This window comes from Triplophysa dalaica, chromosome 10 (genome assembly GCF_015846415.1).
Source record: "Triplophysa dalaica isolate WHDGS20190420 chromosome 10, ASM1584641v1, whole genome shotgun sequence".
In the NCBI taxonomy this organism is placed as follows: domain Eukaryota; kingdom Metazoa; phylum Chordata; class Actinopteri; order Cypriniformes; family Nemacheilidae; genus Triplophysa; species Triplophysa dalaica.
The window spans coordinates 7286614-7309218 of NC_079551.1; the positions used below are offsets into that span (position 1 = coordinate 7286614).

General features: G+C 38.4%; 1 protein-coding gene across 1 annotated transcript in view; it reads right to left on the minus strand.

Annotated features, from left to right (window-relative positions):
• elfn2a (extracellular leucine-rich repeat and fibronectin type III domain containing 2a) overlaps nucleotides 1–22605 on the minus strand; it is an 84099-nt gene that overhangs the window by 41703 nt on the left and 19791 nt on the right. Inside the window, exon 2 of the mRNA XM_056759122.1 lies at nucleotides 6630–6778. The gene's annotated coding sequence lies outside the window, so the exon portion shown is untranslated. The remainder of the gene's footprint in view (nucleotides 1–6629; nucleotides 6779–22605) is intronic.

Here is a 22605-nt window from a genome sequence, read left to right on the forward strand (position 1 = left end):
TAGTGCACTATAAATATGTAACCACTTATAGAAGTATGGTATTGCTAAGTGTCAAGTATAATCTTAAGGTATAGCATAGATATATAGCCACGTACAGTAGAATAGTATCGATATTTATAGCCAAACACACACAGACACACACACACACACACACAGTCACGTATTATAGTATATTATAAATATGTATAACCAAGTATATTAGTATAGTATATATAAGTAGCCAGGTAAAGTGGTATTTTTAGAATAGACAAAAAAAGAAAAAACTTGATATAGCGTTTTTACAAGTGACCTCAAATGTCCCTAAGGCAGATTTTGCCAGCTTTAGTTCACTTCTGGGGACAAATTTGCTCTCAAAGATAAATACACATACATCTCTCTGTCTATTTCCGCTCTTTCAAGATCTTTTAGCAAATCTCCTCTCCGGCTATTTCCTTCAGACTCACCTGCATTTACAGCCCCAGAACATGGTTCTTTCTCACCTCCATCCATTCATTTTAATCATCTCCCTTTCGTTCATTTCTTTATCACTCCTCTCATTTCCTCTTCCGTTTAACTTCCTTTCAAGCCCCTTGACTCATTTACTTTCTTTTATTCCTCATTCCCTCTCTCTCTCTATGCACTCGTAATATTTCTCTGGTAAATCCGGTACTGCTGATGAAAACAAAATTTGTTTTGTTGACAGACGCGGGGAAGACGCCCACCGACTGAACCTGACAGGATGTTCATTGCAGCCTCATTGGAAGGTAAATGGTGACCACAACGTCCAACCAATCTGATTGACACACACTTAACGGTACGACCACACTATCATTTTGAACCTGAACAACAAACAAGAAAAAGGACATTTCACAGAAAAAAAGGACATTTTCTTTTTAGGGGTACTGTCCCTTCAGGAAATGTGCCTCATGAAATGTGGCTCATAAGCCAGTTTATAAGCAGTCATGGGACCTGTTTACTTATTCACATGTATTAATGATGCTCACAAAGGAATTAAGGAGCAACTGACCCCACATCCATCTTTAGTCCTGCATTTCCCCTTGGACAAGTGACAGAGGAGATTGATCAGAGCACCGGTTAATTTGGTCTCTGTTTGAGGCCATCGAAAAAACGTCCCTAATTTACAGCGACTGTTTACAAAGTTGAGCAGAATCCGAGAGGTCGAGAGGCATCTTTAGCTCTGACTCATCTGGTCATTAATCACTTCGGGTTGATTTGCTCCAACAAAGACGAATTACTGAGAACAGCAGGAAGGACAGACACGATTTAGCCACAGATGTTGGAGACTTATTGTGCACCACATCTGCCACGGAACAAACAATTTTAATCAGTTTGCCAACAAAATGACAGGTGCTATACATCAGTTATGACTTGACAGCATGCAGTGACCCCAAACAGTAAGTGGACACAACAAGTCTGGCTTAAGTGTTATGTATGAATGGCTTAGAAGCTAATAAAAATACGAAACAATATGAACCTTATTTTAAATGTAGAAAGAAAGCACGTTATTAAAGTAAAACATTTCACAAAAAGGTCAGAGTTCATATTTTCTGTCTGTCAAACTTTGTGATACATGTCCAGTCGATGTGAAGAAGTGCACCTGTGGTTATTCTTCTCTTCATCTGTGTGATGCTAAAGAAAACTGTCTTTATGCTGCCACTAAAAATACTTACATAAACTAACAAACAATATACGTCTGTACATAGAAAACTGTATTATTTTATATTATGAATAACTACATTTAGCCTATAATATAAAATAGCATTAGAGAGACTTATCTCTTATTTCTTTTTGGTTTTTGTCAAGTAAAAAAGAATTCCAAGTAGGACACATTTAAACATTTATTTTTCAACTACCCATTCGCAAAACCTAAGAGCAAACCTTAAGGGTGACTAATAATAATGATTCACAACATAAAAAATCTGCTTTATCAAGACGGTGAATAAATTCGTAACACTCACATGTATTCCTTAAGCACAGAATGAAGCCAGGCTTTTAAAAACAACCTTTCTTCAGAGCAACAACCATCAATAACCACGTAATACTTTAGAAATACTTTTTTAGGTAGACTAGCTGCTTTGAAAGGTTAGCAACACCGCAGAGAAAGATCAATAGCTAGGTAAGACTCAAGAACAGAGAACAGGTTAAGCTAGTCCATTCAGACGAGAGCAAGATGCGTCTAGAGAAATAGTGCAGGGCATGTGTTCAACGGATACACAAGGCCTCTGAGACAACAGTGATTTACAAAAACCCTTCAATCGAAGTGGACATGCAACACTGAGCTAGCAAACATACACTTATATTTAAGCACGATTTGTTCATTTACGACAGGTAAGAATACATCAAGCCGGGTCTTAACAAAAACGGAAGGCTGAAGTTCTCTGTCCCAACCATTAGCATATTCATTTTCGCTCTCTCTCTTTCCCGCGGCTCAACGGAGGAAAGAACTGTATAATATGCAGAATCACGTAGCAGCAGGCGAATCCTGCAGGATTCAATAACAAGAAGCTAATAAGATTAGCAAGACGTTAATGCAGATGAGCCGCTGGGGTGGAGAAACCAGAGAAGTTTCCCACCGTCCCTGGATAGCAATAGTCAGAGATGCCAAATTATACCATCCTGGCATGCTCTTCTTGTCCTAACATTGAGCAATAATTTGTGAAAAAATGCAAAGGCAAGGCCAATAAAGCATTGTATATTGGGAAACGTGACCGTTTGTGTAAACAGACAAGGTTGATCCAGGCAATGTAAGACTGGTGGAAAACACTTGATGGGTATGAGGTGCTTTTCTGCATGTCTGGCTGAACCGCATGTGAATTTGGAACGAGGATTTGGCACCTGACGCTGGCTAGTCGACGACCAGAGAGAGATGGAATTGGTTAGGTACCTTCCTGTGGGCCCTGGGTGGAGCTCTGCCCGGTAACGCCCTCTCATTGGACCCCAGGTAATTGTCTCGGCCAATGATAAGAGCAGTCAATGGATGCCTCCCACAGGGATTGGCAAGATTCCTTTTTAATCTGGCTTGGCTGGGTTTCTGATGCAACACATGGAAAAACAAAAGGCACAACAGGCGAACTAACCCACTGCTCTCATTACCGATGAGTCTCAAATGAGTTTCGGTGAGGAAATGGGCAGAGAAGACTTAGTCCTGATAATCGGATTCTTACACCTCCAAGGCGCCATTAAAGAAGTAGCGACCGTATAAAATACAATTTTGTCATTATTTACTCACCCTCAGACCTTGTAGGCTGTTATGTTTTACTGTGGAACACAAAATAAGATTTTATTGAAGAATTGTTTCATGAAACAGTGACTGTCTTGGTCCAAAAAACGAGTAGCCTAAAAACGGACTTCAACAGCCACACATCAACCTTAACCATCACTGCACTGTGGCATACGTAACATAGCGTAAAAAGTAACACGTTGGAATAAACATTGTCGCAAAATGCCCAAACTTGATTTTCTGGACACAATATTCACTCCAAACCTAAACGTCCACTTATCAAACATGCATTTTAGAACGTTATATCAGTGAGAGGTCCGTAGCGGATGTGATTTGGCTCTTAACGCAAAGTTCTTTAAAATCAAACTTATCTTGGCTTCCTCGACACACAGACTCTCCCAAATCTGAGAGAGACAGGCTGACCGCAAGCCTCTTATCTGCGGCAGAGCTGAAGAGAATGAAGCTTGTGTGTATCGGTTGTTCTTATCAAAAATACCCTGCGAGCCACACACACACACACACGATTGGGCTTCAAAGCCGTTTCCCACACACACAAACAAGAGCAAAATAAACACTCGTTGCACAGGAGGAAACGCTGCCAATGCGATCCGGGCCGCTGACAACTAGATTTGACGTGTGCACTGGTGTACGGTAAGAGAACGATGACATCAAGCTCCTTAACACATAAGTTACACACAGACAGACAGTAGCTAAAAAATTATCGTATTCAGAATTGTCACATGCATTAATTGAGCACCTGTCAAATACATTTCATAGGGAAACAACCTTAAACGTGTCTGAAACTGACATCACGCCACACAACATCGCTTTCTATAACCTCATCCTAAGAGTTGCTGAAATCATCTTTAAGCAGGTATATGCATTTCTAATTCACAATTTTAGTGTTCCTCTTCTGAAAACAGACCAGAAGTCTGATAACTTTGATGACTCATCTTGCACTCATGGGTCCATACAATTTCTTTTTGTCCAATAAAATGTGTTGTAGAAACAGAACATCTCCTCAGTTTCTCAAAGTTGAGAAAAACAGTTTAATACTTTTTATTGGTACTGCTGTGTCCGGACCTATACACAAAGCATCACATTCTTCGCTTTTTATTACTCCCGGGAGTAGTGCGTTCGAGTGACACGTTATCAAAGAGCTCTTTGCCTAAATTTCTCGCTCGAATTGAAATTTTTCAACTTGATCAGAATAAGCGATTGATGCGCGTTCGTGACAATCGCACCGCACAATGCGTGTCATTTGCGTCTCCCCGCTTGAGTTTGCCTCTACTCGCATGTCTGCATTGGCTTTTTATGTAATGTACTTTGCGCAAATAGTTCAGTTCGCGTTTGGTGTCGACACAGCATTAGATTTTTGTAAAACCTAGTGACACACATAAAAGGTGACTAATAATTTTTTATGGCAAGAAATAAAAGTCACAAAATATGACAATGAACAATGAAATACAAGGATTTGGAAGGACAGCGACGATATACAACCAACTTCCAATAGCAAACAATGGCTGTGATGTTATAAACTTTAAGCATTGAAAAAACAAACAAAGTTTCAATTGAAAATGTCAGTACGGGTTAGACAACCACAACATTACAGTAATACTGGTGGATTTTGTTGTCCCCAACATTATTTATCAACAAAATTATATTGATATAGAAAATAGCTGCAAACACTGTGAATGAAGATGTGCACTACAACACATCGCAATAAATGATTTTTCTTTTTCTTTTATGCACTTGATAGGGTTACTGACCCATTACAGAGAAATAAGGCATTATTGCTGCCATGACAGTGTACTGTACTTCATTTTTTACATTACTTGTAATGTGGATATATGGAGCTTATTAGGTTTTTTGTTCTTGGTTTAACTGCAGTTTCTACTTCCATTCTGTAAGCTGTCATAGAGACCTCATATAAAGATAACCGACCCAGAATGGTTTTTAATATAAGTTATTTCGGTGAAAAATCTCTCTCTACACAACACGAGTACCCAAGAACAGCGTTCTAAAAAAAATTGTAACTTGTCAATACAGTTGCTTTTATTACAGATTATAGACATTCAAATGCATTGCTACCTGCTCGGTCAAAAGCCTGTACATGTTATAACCAGCACTGTATTGGAAGTCATTGCCTTGTGAGTCATGAATATTTTTGTCTGTTTCCCAGCAATAAAATATACTTTGAATTTCAAATGCAACAAATCTGGCAACTTTTAGCAGTACAAAGCTAACAGACATTGACTGACAGACGTTGAAAAGTCTTTCAGCAATTTTGTGCCAAACATGAATGTGTTCAGTGCACAAATGTGTCTAACAGACTAACCTGACTCGAAAACACACACACATTCTCTCACAGTAAGAATTCCCCATTGGCTGGCAGGATTTCTCAGTTGGACCTCAGAGTTGGCGCTGAAACCGCTGAGAGAGAACAGCATGGGCCTGTCTAGCAAAATTCAGAGAAAGTGTGTGTCGCTTTCTGTTGAGTATCAGACAAAATGTTGTCATCTAAGTGTCTAACAGATAAAACACAGAGAGCAAGAAAGACAGAGAAAGAGAGAGAGAGTATAGGTGTCCTAGCCATAACAAATTGATCCTTTAGTTTCATCCTTGCTAAAAATGCTTTTTGCTGACACAACTACTGTACATCCATTCCCCGGTAGAGTTGGGAAGTAGTCAGTTCTTGTTTATAAATAGTTCCATTTTTTGTACAAAAGCAACTTAATGACTCATGTTCGTAAATAGTTCTCGCAAACGCTGACGTGGACGAAACAGCGTCCAGCTACGCTGGTAAATCTACAGAGCCGTGGCCAAACAAATGATGTAGCAACATTGGCTGCACAAAGTACATGACATCTGATTTGTGTCCGATTTTGTTTTTAAATGGTTCATGACTGTCCAACTCAAAAGCAAACCCAAAACCTGCTAAGATAAGATGTCGAATGTGCTAAATTCTAACATTTTAAAAGTGTTAAAGGGGTCATATGGCACGAATGCATATTTAATGTGTCGTTGGTGTGTCATAAGTTGCCCATGCATGTATCAGACACGTAAAATTGCTCAAATTAAAGTGTAAGAACAAAAGATGCATTCTATCTAAAAGCGAATGCTCACACAGACCTGCCTGAAACGCCTTGTGTAACCACACCCACACAAATGTACGTCAGTTCGAGGAATGATTTGACTAAGACCGCCCAAATGTATACCTCAGGTAAGGTGGACATACCTGTCACTATGCACTGGTTAACTGGCCAGTCATAGCACACCTCGCTTTTCAGAGAGGCGGGGCAAAGAGGAGATACAAATATGCACGGTATGTGGAAAATACAGCATTTTTTAAACTTAAACAAACGATAATATTTGGTTTTGCAGTGTCACAGAAATGACAAGCTCTTACCTATTCAAAGCGTTGTTTGGCTTTTATAAAAGAGCATTCAAGGTGAAATTTAAAGCATTGATCGTCTGGATTCCAGCTTCAAAGGAACAGGTCCACCCGCCTAAAACATCACGACCGACCAGGGGTCCCTTGAACCTTCCGAGAAATCCCTGTGAGGAAAAACAGATTTTTCTTTAATGGACACTATATCGCAATCGTTCCCCTTTTCGTAAACACGTCATTATACGGCCTGAATGTTTGTAAACAGCAAAAGACCTTTGAAAGATATGAAAAGAAAGCCTCTCTGGTTTTCTCAGACATCTTGTTCTTTCTTGTCTTGTCATGCATGTGCACGTACACAATTGTTCCCCTTATTTTCACGTCTTCGCTTACATTATGTTCCTTTCAACTGAAAAAAACTCCATATATGAATGCTTTTATAACAAGGATGTTAAAATGTGTACGTGACAACCACTTCATATTTTAAAAAAAGCCTCAAAGAGCTTTAGCATGAGGCTTCACATTGTGTTGTGCATTCAGAAAGTGACCAGAAGTCAAAAACAACCCGTTTTCTTACCCTCTATTTAAAGCTGAGAGTATCAGCAGCGATTTATCCAAAGTACAAAAGCGCGCGCAATCTGACAGTAAACATCACAGATTTGAGGAGAGAGAGAAATTGAGACGGAAGATGAGAGCAAGAAAAGCTTTTATCTGCGGACGGGCGAGAATAAAGAGCCGATCGACGGCGTGAGGGAGAATAAAGACCAAATAGGCGGATTAAATCATCTGTGGCGAAATTAGACTGTTTACATCGACAGCATTCAAAACGTTCAATGTACTGCGTGTCAAAGAGTCATCTACGCCCCGCTGGGATGAAAAATTGGCTGGACCGTTCTACATAAATGTCACCACAGGTCAGTACCATTTTAATTTAACTTTCCGGACTCTGTTACACACATGTAGTTTTTTTCTTACACCCAATTGAACAGCGTGTCTGAATGATACTGAAAACTGATGGAGATTAAGAGGAAACTGTAATTGGTGGTGGGGAGACAAAAATGACAGGAAGTAGCAATAGGAGATATGTGATGTAATTTAAATGAGGTAGATTGGTGTGAAATGAAATCAGGAGATAAGAGAATAGGAAAGATGTAAAAGATGAAAATTAAACTGCAAGGATCTTTGGGTTTTCTGCATTTCACGAATGCAGAAATGTGGAGGTTGATCCACAGAGGCCGGAAACAATTTCCTGAGTGACATTAGTAGTTAACTGAAAGGATTTATCAGTGCTCTCCACATTGATTTACAGATACAGATGAAGTCAGTGATAGAGAGACATTTTTAATCATTGTTCAGACAGGTCAACAGACATTGAAGAGACCGACAAACACATAGAGAGACAGACAGACATACAGACAGAGGTTTGTGTGTGTGCTTATCTGATGTTCTGCTTACTCAAGAGCAGAAGAAAACAAGCTGGACAGGATGCAAGAGGATGCGAGCGAGCTCGAGCAAAGATGAAAATTATGTTTCGATCCAACGCGGCGGCAATCAATGAGACGCAGAGAGCCATGACCACACGGACACAGATAGAGAGAGAGAGAGAGAGAGAGAGAGCAATGAATAAAATTTAGGAAGAGACACGAGTTCACAATAGAGAGGAAGCGTTATAGTGAACGACAAATAAGATCATAAAGGGAGCACAAACTGTTGGCCAGCATAAGAGGATTACGTTTAGACCCCGAAGACCCGTGTTGTCATTATATTTTGATTGACAGACGCAAGGATGATTCAGGAAGACTGGTCACAAGAATGCGAACCTGATTTAATAGAAACATCACTTAAATATCTCAATTCTTTCTTCAAGACAGAAAAGATGTTTTGTAGATCTACAGTTCTTGGCCACCATTGACAACCATAGTAGGAAAAAATTAGGGTGACCATATGAGGCATCCTAGCCAGGATTTGGGTGCGTCTTACAGGAGTTGCATTTGTCAACCGCATTCGTCATCGAGGTTCTCACATTTCAGTAAAAAAAATCATAAAATTAACATTTAACACAGCTTAAGATGTTTAAAAATTGTAGTTCATAGTAGTCATTCTTACCTTGAAATATATCCGCTGCCTTTATACAATAAAACCTGAAATAACCTTGATGACGTATGAGAACACAAAAGAAGGTATTTTGAAGAATGTCATTTTTCCTGGTTACAAGCATTCTAAGAAAAATATATTTCTCTGTGTTCATCAGAACAAAAAACTTTATACAGTATATAAAAAAAATCGGTGAACTGTCCCATTTCTATGACAATTTGTATAGTATTACCAAAGGTAGGGGTTCGATTACCACTAAATGCACGACTTATTTAACGCACTTGAAAATACAAGGACGATTTACAAGCACATATAAAAGAAACAGGAATTAGACGTTGCGTTCGAACACGCCAAACAAGGAACGTTTCTCATTTCACATCGCCGTTGCTGGCAGTTATCCATACCTGTAATTTACCCTCCATTATTTTTTCGATTTTCTCTCTCTCGCAGTCAGCACAAACCCCACACATGTCGCACTTGTTTATTCTTATTTCTCAGTCCACTTTCTCTGTCTGTCATCAAACCCCCGGGAGGACAGACCTTAACATCGTGCTCGATTCTCAGAAGACGGACTCGCACCTCTTACTGTACCCGTTTGTCACAACAACTCCTCCGTAGTCTTCTCTTCCATCTGTAGTGTCACAATTGTCACGCTCATGTTTGAATACCAACTGCTGAAGTGTGATTATATTACAAACATCTCAAGGCAGCGTGATGCGCTTTTCAATATGTTCGTCTCTCGGGGATGATTATCCCACTTGAGATTATTGAGGTTTCATCAAGATAATTGCCCTTTTTATTTTTTTACATGTGTGGATGCTGTGAGAATTCCAAGACCAGGTGGTTTATGTACAGTAAGTGTGAGGGGTGGAGGAAGGCTTGCAGATGGCCCAAGATGTGAATTGTAAGGTTGGAGGTGGGGGAAGAGATCTGCTTAATAAAACACACAAAAATCCCCCCCAAGGGGTCTTAATAAATTGGATGATCTCTTGGATGATTTTATGTAAAGTATTACGTTTCCACATCTCATGAAACTTAATAGAATTACTGTATGATATTAAAATATAATTTCAAGCACATTAAACCTGGGACACACTGCAGGCAGTAAATGCATGCAAATAAAACCAAGCACATTTAAAAAGGCAAATATTTTGCAAAGGTCAACCTCACCCAGCTTTTACCAAAGGTGGTTACCATACTGATAGGTCATGTCAATATTTAGTGATTTAATGGGATAGTTCACCCAAAAATAAAAAATCTGCCATTTACTTACTGTTTCAAACCTGTATTCATTTCTTTGCTCTGCTTAACACAGAGGAAGATTTACATTACATCTATGCATTTAACGCTTCTATTGACCTCTTCAGATGACGTATTCAAGGCTCATTTAACACTGATCCAGAAGAACTTCCTGTTTCACTACGCTAATGTTTGAAAAAAATACAACCAATAGAATATGTATGACCAATTGAAACTGTTCAATATCTTAATTATATTTAAGTTTATAGAATTTAATTATATAATTAGTTCGGCTTCCAAAAACACAAAACTCTCAATAACATTTTTTATAACGAAAAGCTTTTATAACATGTTTCAAAATCACGTCAGGCAAGTAGACTGTCTCACAGTTAATAAGATAACCTGAGAGAGTTATTATTTCAACACTAATCCAGTGTGTGGTTTAACTAATCTGTTGAAATACGTATTTTTTAAAGCACCATGTCTTTCTCAAAACAAGAATGCTTAAAACCAACACCAGAAAATTCTGACACTAAATGCAATGTTATCGCTTTTATTAACTCAGAAAATTCTAAGACACGAACGGACATCATCATGGCACCCCCTAGCTTTAATTGCTGTCATACCTTTATACTTTTACCCATTTTCAAGTCGTTCTTACAACCTTGCTTAAAGGCAAAGAGTTTAGCAATAACCATCTCCTACTTTTCTTTCTCCTATTGTCTGTCCCTCCAAACCCTTCAGTCCAATCTTGCGAAGGTCAAAGCATTACCGCCAACCGACGCGTCAAAAACGCCCACACGTCATCAAAACTTGACACTCAAGTGCGTTTCCTCAATGCCAATGAGATTGTATACAGTATATGCATAATTACAGTAAGGCAGTAATAACAACAGAGGTATAGCCAGTTATGCCAGCCTCAGGCCAGCGGGAATGGAAACTGTATCATGCTAAACAAACAAGCTGTGATTGAGCATCAATCTTGATACAATAAATCACCCCAAATTGAAGTTTCATCAAGAGACATGGGCGGAAACACTCAAACCTCTCTTTGCCGGGACTATGGTGGCAAAAAAAGCGCTTTGTGTCTTTGACGACGGGTCACATCCCGCTGCGTTTCACCTTGCAGATGAATGAGTTATGATTTAAAGGCTTGTTTACGGAATCTAAGCGCACATTTGAGATTTTTTGCTTTTGATCTGAAGAGACTTTCCTGCACGTTGACGTCAAAGGTCTTTGGAGACACATTTGAGCTTGTCACTTCATTGATCACAATTCAACGCAACTGTCACATGACCTTCATTTTGCGGTGACTTTGAGATGTTTGCAAGCCATGTATCATGTAGCCTGCAGCTGGTGTTGTTCTCAAGATGTGCATTTGTTCTTAAAACACTACATTACCTTCAGACTGACTGACTTTTCTGTTATTCACCCATGAGACGTTCAATGTACGTCATTGTCACTTAGTTCATCAGATGTAAACGCTGTGCAAAATCAATACATTCCATGACTAGATATATCTTCCATAGATCAAGCTACAAAAGGCTTTTCACGAGGCTTTTATCCATCAGATTACATTTTTCTTAACGTTTTTTTACATCACTTAAATAATAGCATCTTGGCCAATACTTACGAAGACATGTGACCAATCAAGAGCTGCCATGTCACCACAGGCGTAGTCAAAATCTGATATCTCTTACTATTGGGAAATCTAGATTAAGATAAACACAAACACTTGAACAAACAAAATGCATCACGCCAGCTTTCGGTCTCAGGTCTTTTCTTGAGTTGAGAATATTGCGATGTGCCCAAAACAACCACAGAGCCGGTCGTGCGCAACGGCGGTTCATGTGTGTGCGTGCATGTTAAGCGGACCACTGACCTAAAACTAGTACGGTAATATCAATAAAACATGATGGCTCTTAGTTCAAGAAGTCGAAATTGCTCACTACTGTGCTCAAATATTTTCTGTTTGCCACTCACGCCCACTTTCAAAGCATCAGAAGAGCATTCACCCTCGAGTTGTTCCAAATCTGTATACATTTCTTTGTTCTGATGAACACAGAAAATGTAATTGGAAGAACGCTTATAACCAAACACTTCTTGGCCACACTTGGCTACAATAGTAGGAAAAATTGCTTTGTATATTACTTTGTTCTCTTGGACACAAAAGAAGATATTTTGAAGGATGTAGGAACACAAACAGTTCTGTGGCACTTTTAACTACTATTGTAATTTTTCTAACTGTGGCAGTCAATGGGGTCCAAAAACTGTTTGGTTACAAGCATTCTTCCAGATATCTTTCTCTGTGAGGTTACAAGAGTCTGTCTGGAAAGAGAACTAACAGCTTGCGACAGCGTTAATGCCTTTTTTCGGCGTAAAAAAAACTCTGGTCAGTATTTACTACAGACACGCAATGAAAATAAGCGCTGAAAAGGCGTGGACAGATGTTTTTTGACTGACCTTATTGCATATGCATTTTTAGGAGTTTCCTCTTCAAACTCAAACTTTATGGGAGTATTTAAATGGATCACATAAGGCGATTTGGCTATTGCACTGTTGGCTAATGGTATTTTTGACTTTATTTTATGGCAAAACGTCTTAAACACAGCGCTAGTGATGCGCGTATGAGCTCTACCGTCACCCGAATCTGCTTTTAAAAATAAATCACCCATCTCTCCATCTGAGCTGTTCATTAAGCTTTTGAGCATACAACTTCCACATTGTTTTTGGGTGCTTTTTGAACCGTTTATAGTGTGCGTTACTGACACACCTTTCAACAGTCCTGTTTTTCCGGCATATCTCCTAGTAAACCCTGAGAACGTGGGGTGCGCACCGACAGATGGAGACTGTACAGTGCCTGGTGAAAATTATGTTTTAAACACATTTACATTTGAGATTTTTCATCGTAAATCATTTATCTTATCCACTCGTAAACCACCCGCATGTAATTAATCACAATATTCATTTATACCAATTGATCCTCCCGAACCGTGGATTATCAGCATCACTACCCTGCACTAATTTGCGCAACATTAAGTAGACTGCATTGGTCTTTATGGGAAAGAGATACTGAGCTCCTTGATTTTTAATGTGTGATTTGAAATTTCCACTCCCGTCAGTGCATTTTTTTATTTGGGCTATTTTGCCCTGTTAAGTAAATCTTGCTAAAAAAATGTATTATCTGCAGTTTAATCTCATTGATGTGTAGGAATAACAAGTGAGATATTAAAGACATCTCACCATCACTCAGCTATCGGTTCTCAGCATTGCCGTTTAGGCAGGTGAAGCCATTCCAGCATCCTGAAATCTGATGGTTTCGCTTATTTTATGACCTGACAGGCTTTGTACACCCACGACCTGTTACAGCATTTCATACATCCCACATTTGGCAAAGTAACAATATCATTCTCACTTCGTGCTGCCATATGCCAGTCGTAATGCGAACGCGAGTGCACAAAGCTCGCCTGCCGTCTCGCTCGCACCTACAGCGTGAGAGTGGAGGTGTGAGATAGACTGTATTATAACTCAGCCAGGAAAAAGAAGAAACTGAACACAGTGGTTTAGGTTTAACAGACTGGCCGTGTTTTTATATATATTATATACATAAATATAGCAGAATTCTTCTAAATGCACCACTTTGTGATTATTAAAGATGAAAAAAAAACTTTTCTAATTTACATTTAATCTAGTTTAAACATTAATGTATTTAAACTATATGAACTATAAAACAAATAAGACAACAGAATGTGGTTCTGACCTTATTGCACTCTCCCAAGAGTAAAAAGTGGTCGTGAAAGTAAATACAGTATTCACTTTCTGTCAGAACTCAAGTAATCCACCTGAAAAACTAGATGATAAAAGCAGAATACGACCTCCACAAAGAGTCCTATCACACATAGGAAGGCCATCTTAGTTCCAAGGATTAATGTTGGGGTGGGTTTAAAGGCGAGGGAGGGAATTATGGGAGCTTTGGAGGAACTGATGACTTTGCGGTTTCCAGGTGGGTTTAACGGAAGGTCGCAGACAGACTTGCTATCTGAGAACCATCGAGAGGTCAATACTCCACTATCATAAATGTCTCTGTTCTGATGAACACAGAGAAAGATACTTGGAAGAATGCTTATAACCAAACAGTTCTTGGCCACTATTGACAACCATAGTAACATTTATAGAGGTTTTAACAACTCGAGGATGAGTAAATGACAACAGAATTTTTGAGTGAACTAGATCCTTAAGATTAGCATATTCATGCTAAAAAACTAAATAAATTTCAGTTTTGATTTCATGGTGATTTTAAAGTCCCCGTTCACCGGAAGTTGCGATCGTGTTTACATCTGTATTTTGACAATTTTTGAGTAAAATGGAAATTCGAATGAGAATAAAATGGCTTGTTTTTTGCCTGCGATTTGATGGATGTATAAAACCATCCATTGCACTTTTAAATGGAACTGGGAGCAGACTGAAAGTTGAAAGGGAGGAGTTAAAGGATGCCCCGCCCAAGCCATCTAACGTCATTTAAGATGGATAGTCACTAGGACGGAGTACATTTTCACATTTTAACTGAAGGTTAGGAGGGCACATGAATTTTAAAAAGAGAAGGACAAGCTATTGTACAAGCCTTAGGTAAACTATATACAATAATTGCTGCAATGTTTCAAGAAAAAATAGAAACAGTTCATTTTATATTCACTTGGACCTCTAAAGAGTAAATGCTTTTGGGGATATCGCAAGATAAGAGCTATTAATTTGACCAGAAAACAGCCGGGAAACCTCATCTCCTCCTTATGCACCACATCAATTCCAGACAACTTCAAAGAAACTTAATCATGAATCATGAAGAGTTTAATCGATATCCCTCTGTTCTAAACACTGGCTTCACAAAAGTCAGCTCAGTTTATTCTATTAAAACATGACTTGTAGATAAGTTATATTGACATATTCATGCTGTATACTGTGGCAAGAAGAAGATCGTCCACCGAAACGCGAAGGTTTATCTTTGTCATGGCTAAAGAGAGACTCGAAGAAATGTCGCAAAAGGATGCTTTTCAGCAAAGCTTCATTGATAAAGTGAAAGGGCCAAAAGACTAACATTTACTATGTTCATAGACCTAAAAACATGATTGTCTCTTTTTGGTAATTTTTCCGTTTTGATCCTTTTAAAGGAGACATCCTATGAAAACCCCCCTTTTTCTGTGTTTAAGTACTATAATCTGGACCCCGGTGCAAAATAGGAACCCAGCTAGTTTGTTTTGGTGTGCCTTTCCCTGCAAGCATGTGAGAAATCGAGCCGTTCAGAATTCGCTTAGGTTGTGATGTCCAAAGCGGATTTTATTATAATGTTACCGCCCCTTATTCTACACAGTTTCACCCACTGTGCTCCGCTATTGTTGTTTTTACAAGCCACAGCAGTGTACGTGATGCCATGGCTAAAGTTCGTGCACAACATGCAATGTAGAGTCCAAACCTAGGAAGAGTTATTTTATTTTTAGTGGAAATCCATCATTAAAAACCAGCTCGTTTGCACAAATCACTTCAAGCCAGAGTGCTTTTTCAACCTGGGACAGTACAAGCAGGATAAGCTTCAAAGTTTTCCTCAAGAGGGATCGAGACCGACTGAACAAGACAAAACTGATGATGTAAGTAATATTTATCAACAGTCTGAATTGATGTAAATGTACCGTATATATATAGGAGGATAACGTTAGCATATGATAGTGAAGGGAGCTAAGTGAGTAACGGGCTAAATAGAACATTCAAGCCAGTGTTAAACTTACTGTATATAAGTGCAGGTGGTAACTGTGTGTATGTTAATACATTATGTGCGTTAACATGTTTTGCTGCGGCAAGCTGTTTGTTTTGCTAATGTACGGGGCGAACACTGCAAGTTAGTTTTATTTCAAACGTCTCCAATCATTCGTGCTTAGGCCAAAAAATCATTCACAGCTTACTAGTTATGGTTTCACGTAGTGTGTGTAACATTATAACTTGTCAGCGACAAGCGCTTAAATCCACGTTATTCCGCTGAGATCTCAGGTGCGCAATCCGTGGATTTTAGGCAAGCATACACGCACAACGTGAGTGCTGTTTGCTGTGACAGATTTTTTTGTCTCCGGATGAATGATTTGAGACGTTTAAGACGCAACTTACCGCAGAGGAATTCAGGAAATGTCATTTAGCTATGCCATGGCAGTACTACACGTGTGCTGTGTTGAGGGGGGTGGGGTGCGCTGTAACTCATTATCATTTAAAGAGACATGCACTAAAACGGGTTGCTGTGAGCAGAGCTGTTTTTGACGAGGCAAGAAAGGTTTTGTTTACAAAGCCATTGAGTGTTTTTAAGCAAAATATGTTCCAGACATTTCATGAAGAGCCTAATAAATCATACCAACTTGTTGAAAGTGGTCGTATGAGGAGACCTTTAAAAAACACCCATTGAATTTGTGTTCCACACATGAGCTTCCTCTCCACCAATACACTCCTCCTGAAATGATTTATAATAACAGGTTCTATCATGACTGTGAAAAACAGCTCATTTGCAACAACCTAAGCCTGAGAAATCAACCGTTTCAGACCATTATCTCTGTTGCTCATCACCCACAATGCTGTGCGGCTTGCTTATTTGCATAAGGTCTATTGTTTTTTCATTTTGCCACATTACACATTTGCATACTGATTTGAGTGGCTGTTTGTTTGACTTGATATCGCTCTCATGTCTGATAACTTTGATTTAACAGCGCTCTTCCACCGTGGGATGGAGATGGGTCTCGCCTCAATGAATTTAAGACCTTAATCTGGTTATTTGCTTGCATTAGGTATCCAAAAAAAAATCAACAGTGAGAGATCAGCAATCCCTCCAAACACATCGAGACCCCACAATGCTCAGTAAGAACAATCAATCATCAATCATCTAAATAAAAGGATGCTGATCGGATTTTTAAAAGAGCAAGCCAGACACATGAACACATTCATTAAATATCTGTTTTGCACATGTTTTTAAACAACCACCTGCAATCCAGTTTTCCAGATGCTAACGTGTTGAAAGAGTTTGTTATGTTTGTTAAATCTCTTAAATTATTTTAAAAGGATCACATTGCTGATATTTGTTAACACTGTAAACTAAAAGCAAGGTTATTATATCAAATTAAAACTTTGAAACTTTTCTGTTCATTGAAATTAAATAAAATATTGGCCTAAAAAACTTAAAACTAAACAAAAAGTTAAAATATAAAATATTGCTTCAGAAATAAACTGAAATAGTGCTCTAAAATTACAATAAACAAAAACTAAATCAAACTAAACTAAAAATAAATAAATTAATAAATTAATTAAATTTAATTAAATTAAAAACAAATAAATAATAAAACTACAAAAACAAAACTATGAAAACTGCAGGCATTTAAAAAAAGTTGTGAAAATCAACAATTCAAATCAAATCTGCGTGGCGCTTTCACATCGTGATTAATTTGCATTTGGAATGAAAAAAAATTACATTTGTTAGCATTTCTCATGTTAATATTGATCTTAGCTTGTTCCCCAGTTCTGAACATTTACAGCAACTTCAACAATTCTGATCCTTATACTGATTCAGCGTTGAATCTCAAACAGCGTATAAATCAGATGAAAGATTACTTCATCTCGTAAATTCTCCAATGCAATTTGAGAAAAATGTTTTATTACAATCTACTTTTCTCAGTGTCACAACAAATTTGAAAAGCACATTAGAATTAGGAAGGCTTATGCACTAATTCTCTTTGTCTCTTATTAGCAGCTCCTTCTAAATGTCAAACCTCCACATTCAAGTTCAAGTTTATTAGCATCCACCGCACGCATGACAGAAGCAATATGTTCCACAACTAAAGCTCAAACTAATAATACCAAACGATGAATAGAGATGCATCTTTTACCTTGACATCCTTTAGTGAAATCACGTATGCATTCTATGAAGGTAAAGCATCAAGGTTTGGAGGACAGTGACGTAAAACTGTTTGAAACCTAGCATAACACAATCCTGGAACCATTAGCATTGTCCTCTTTGGCAAGACTATTAACCTCAGGTTGCCTCGCAATGACCGACTTTATAATAGTGGCATATTTGGCTGCGTTGGATGGTGTGAGATTTCCAAACAGATTAATCTTGCCTTGCTTGTGATGTGATACACAGCCACTCAGAACGCATATAACTTCCTTAAAATGCGTCAAGGCCGGGAACTGAAGGCCGACTAACTTGCTCGATTTCATATTCAAAACATCGCTTTTGGAAGCCGCGGGCGAAAAAGATTAGATGCTTTTCAATATGCATTATCAATGTCAAAGCACGTATTCCATATTATTAAAGAGGAATCTAAATTGGGTTTGGGTCAGTTACGCACGATTGATTTACTCGACCACAACACTGCGGACTACATTTTTACTTTCTGAGGAAAACTGGTCCTCGTCTGTTCGAAACTTGCCTGAACATTCACTGGTAGATATCAGTGGGTGGTTTCCAGTGCATTGCTATACTGTTGTTAAAGTGTTTTGGCTGGTTTATGCATGCAGCCGTTTCAGTGTTTGGGTGGTTGCTTACTGCCTTAAGTCAAAAGACCTCCACCTCCAAGCCTCTATGATATTCTGATAAAGCCTGGGTGCCTCCTTTGAATAAAGTGGGATCTTTCTTGCCGTTTTATCATCCGCCTTGTACAGTTTGTGTATTTATTGGCTTGTAAAAGTAACAGCAGCACTCCTCCATAAAATGCACAATTGGAGGCATCATTCTAACACAAATCAAGTGGGATGAGTTACGCAACAAAATATATATATTTTTTAAAGCTTGCATGCAATGTGTTTGCCCCTTTAAATGCATTTTCTGTACAGATACAGTAAGACAAAAAGAAACCCCATTTTCTATCGACACAAAACAAACGCGTACAAGCTGAAAATAGCCGGTAGGCGCGAGATTTGACATATTAGATCATCATTACCGAGAGAAATTAGCCATGCAGTGGCCCGTGCCACATTTTGTTGAACATTCCAACACAAACATCATTTACATAAGTCAGGACCTATCGCTGACAGGCTAATCTCTGTGTTGATCTGCTCTGCCAGTCAGAGGTTATATTCATACACACCATTACGTTATAATTGTTAGGCTATTATGGTTATCTTTCGAAGAAGAAGGGAAGAAACTATGTGAGCAAAGACTATGTGAGATAGTTGGTGATTCCAGAAAAAACAGTGAAATGTAGAGAGGTTCCCTTCAGCCATTCTGGAGAGATACGACTAATATTTGATTCAAAATACTGCTTTTCTGCCAATTATGTATAGTGTGAATGCTATGGATTTTTTTTAAGCATAGTAAGTCTATCTACTTACGCAAGTACGCAGCAAAGGACAAAATATGGTAGGGATGTAACGATTACCAGTTTTATGATAAACCAGGATAAAAACGTCCAACGGTTAATAATATCAAGTCATATTTTAACCGTACCTATCATTCGTTAATGGTTATTACTGTCCAGCCTCAGCCAAAGTTAGCAACAACATAACAGACGCATTTTGAAACATGTGTTTCGTTCATTTATATCAGGAGTGCATAATAGAATGTTATTGATATTTTTAAGCTCCGTCCAACTCTCTGTCTGTTTCTTTGGCGATCACTCTTGTGACTGCAGGTGTCTCCTGGTTCCTAAAGTACAACCAATTACACTCGACACATGCAGGCAATTGATTTTCTGATTTGTGTTGTTTAAATGAATGTCTGATTGACTTAAGGTTGTGGTCAATCAGATCATGAGAAACTTTTACGACGCCATTGTGGTAGGATTGATAGTAATGTTATTTATTTGATGTTTACGACAACAAAATGTGCTTTTAACAAGTCACATCAATATAAAACTTGATGACATTTCCAGCTCATTTGAACAAAACCGTGATAATACTGATAACCATGATCATTTTGTTCACTAGAATCATGATATGAAAATGTTATACGGTTACAGATCAAGGTATATCACAACGCAATGCAGTGGCTGCGTCCACTTCAACTATTCGCAAGTGGGATTTCACTTTTTTGACGGATTATTCAAGACATGTTTACAGACAATTAACAACAAAAAGTGGAAGTAGTTTTTATATCAGTGAAGATATGCCAATTTACAAGTTGGGTGTAAAATAACGCAAAAAAATACTTTACAAAAATCTTTTTACGTGTTTTACTGGCGCCCATCCACCGGAATATAAAAAAATTGTATTCATTGAAAACTATATATTACACAAATCTAAACAAAATGCTGCAAACACCCACAGTGAGGTAACTCAAGCCTAGAAATTAGAAAAGCTCATTCTTAAAGCTTAATTGAGATTTGCTAATAAGGTTAAATAGTATGCTGCTTCACAGTCCACATGAATCTAATGGAAGAAATTAGTCCATCGCAACACAATCCACAGTTAACAGAACACTACATTGCATATACACAGGGCAGAAAAGTTATGTCAGCAGTTAATTAACTTTACATCTGAGTCCAAAGAGCAGGAAACTCTCATTACTACGGGTCAAAGGTCAACCCATCTAACTGGAAGGGTTATTATTGTCATCTAGGCTCTCAAGAGAGACTATTATCCAGGGCTGCTCTTTGGCAAACGCAACGCAGAACATCTAATGCACCACGTTGCCCAAGCCTCGGGAATAAGAACCAAACCTAATTTTACAAAAATCATCAGCTGAAATCTCATAAAATTGAAAACCGAGCACTTTGGCATATTACAAGGTTTTTTCAACACGCAATTTCAAAGACATCAGCGCCAAGTGGATAATATCGAATGTCTGAGCTAATCGTGGTCTGATTCGTGATTCTTGCGGGAGGAATGCAAAATGCAAAGATCAACATGAATAAATCAGATCTTTATCAATTTTCGATATTGCCCAGTTATAGATAAGCGGCGGTTCGTCCACAAATGAAAATACATCGTGCGCTCACCTGTTAGTGCTCCAAATCTGTACGACTTTTATGTCGCTTAACCGTACAAATATAACTAATATTTTATTAGAAAGTACAATCAGCCGTTGCTTAGTGTCAAATATAAACTAAGCAACCTTTATGGTACTTTTGTACTAAACACATCCTTTTTGGATGAACCATCCGTTTTCACGACACGCACACCTAACACAAAATTATACACTCCCTGTATATATAATTGTCACAGCATGAGAGCCAATCAGAACAGAGCAGGTCACCATGGAGACGTAAATGCAAATGGAAGCCACAAATACACCGCCACACACACACATACAGTATCTTCTCTCAGCCAGTGGTCGATTCCCTGTCTATTTATCTCTGGCAAAGGCCTTTTTAATCTTTTAGAAATGTATTTGGCACACACACTTACAGCGGTGCACACACACAGACTCTACTAAAGCAAGATTCAGAGCAAGAAAGGGCATATTTACACTCCGATCGATCAAACAGCTCTGCTCCGACTGGGACGGCACACTACATTTGCACTTGCAAAATGGATATACAGTATACCCAGTCGACCGTTGGGCAACAGTTTAAGAGATTCACAAAAAAAATGAAAATTCGGTTATCATTTACTCACCCTCGTGTCATTTCAACCCGTATGTATGACTTTATTTCTCTCGCAGAACACTAAAGAAGATATTTTGCGTCGACACCCGTTCATTTCTGTTGTATATACTGTATGCAAAACCAATGGAAGTGAATTGTGTCCTGTGTAGTCAGATTTAAGTCATTAGAGAAACTAAAGCGGCTCTTTACTGACATGATAAAGTGTCAAGGTGGAAAACTAATTCGGTTGGTTCATGCCAGCAGCTTCTTAAGCACTTTAGCAGACCCTTATAGTCATTTCTGCATATTAGAAGAATTGGCTAGTCGAGTGTGTGTAGTCACATACCCATGTGTCCGTGTGTGTGGCTGGCACAGGTCTGTATATGTGACTCATTAAGTCATATTGGTATCTAATCTGTTCAAGCAGTCTGAGCTCATCTGTTTCGACCGTGGTAAACAGATAAATATTTAATTGGCTTGTTCGCCAACATCGGCAAGATTTGATAGGCAGCCATATGAATTCATCTCGAGATCTGTCTGATTCTATATTCCTTTACTTCTTATGCATCCTTTCACCTCACTCTTTATTCTTTTATTCCTATATCTTTCCTTCATTCTTTTCCTTTTTTTGTCCCTCCCTTGAGGTCTTTCTTCAGTCTTGAAGTCATTTAGGATTTGTTAAACACAAAAGAAGATATTTTGTAGAAAGTTGGTAACCAAACAGCACTGGACCCCTTTCACTTCCATTGTATGGACACGAACGGGGTCCAGTTAACAACATTTTTCAAAATTTGTGTTGTGCAGAAGAAAGAAAGTCATACAGGTTTGAAATGACACGAGGGTGAGTAAATAATAAAACAATTTTTACCTTTGGGTGAACTATACCTTTAAGAGCAATCTTGAAGGTTTATGCTACCCCCCAATATTCAATTCTTAATCTGTTTTTAAGGGATATTACAGCTGAATATAAAAATGTTGTCATCATTTAGTCACCCTCATGTCGTTCAAAACCTGTATAAATGGAACACAAAAGAAGATATTTTGCGAAATATGTCTGTGGTTTTATGTCCATACAATGGAAGTCAATGGGGGCCAATGGATACCGTTATTCAAAATAT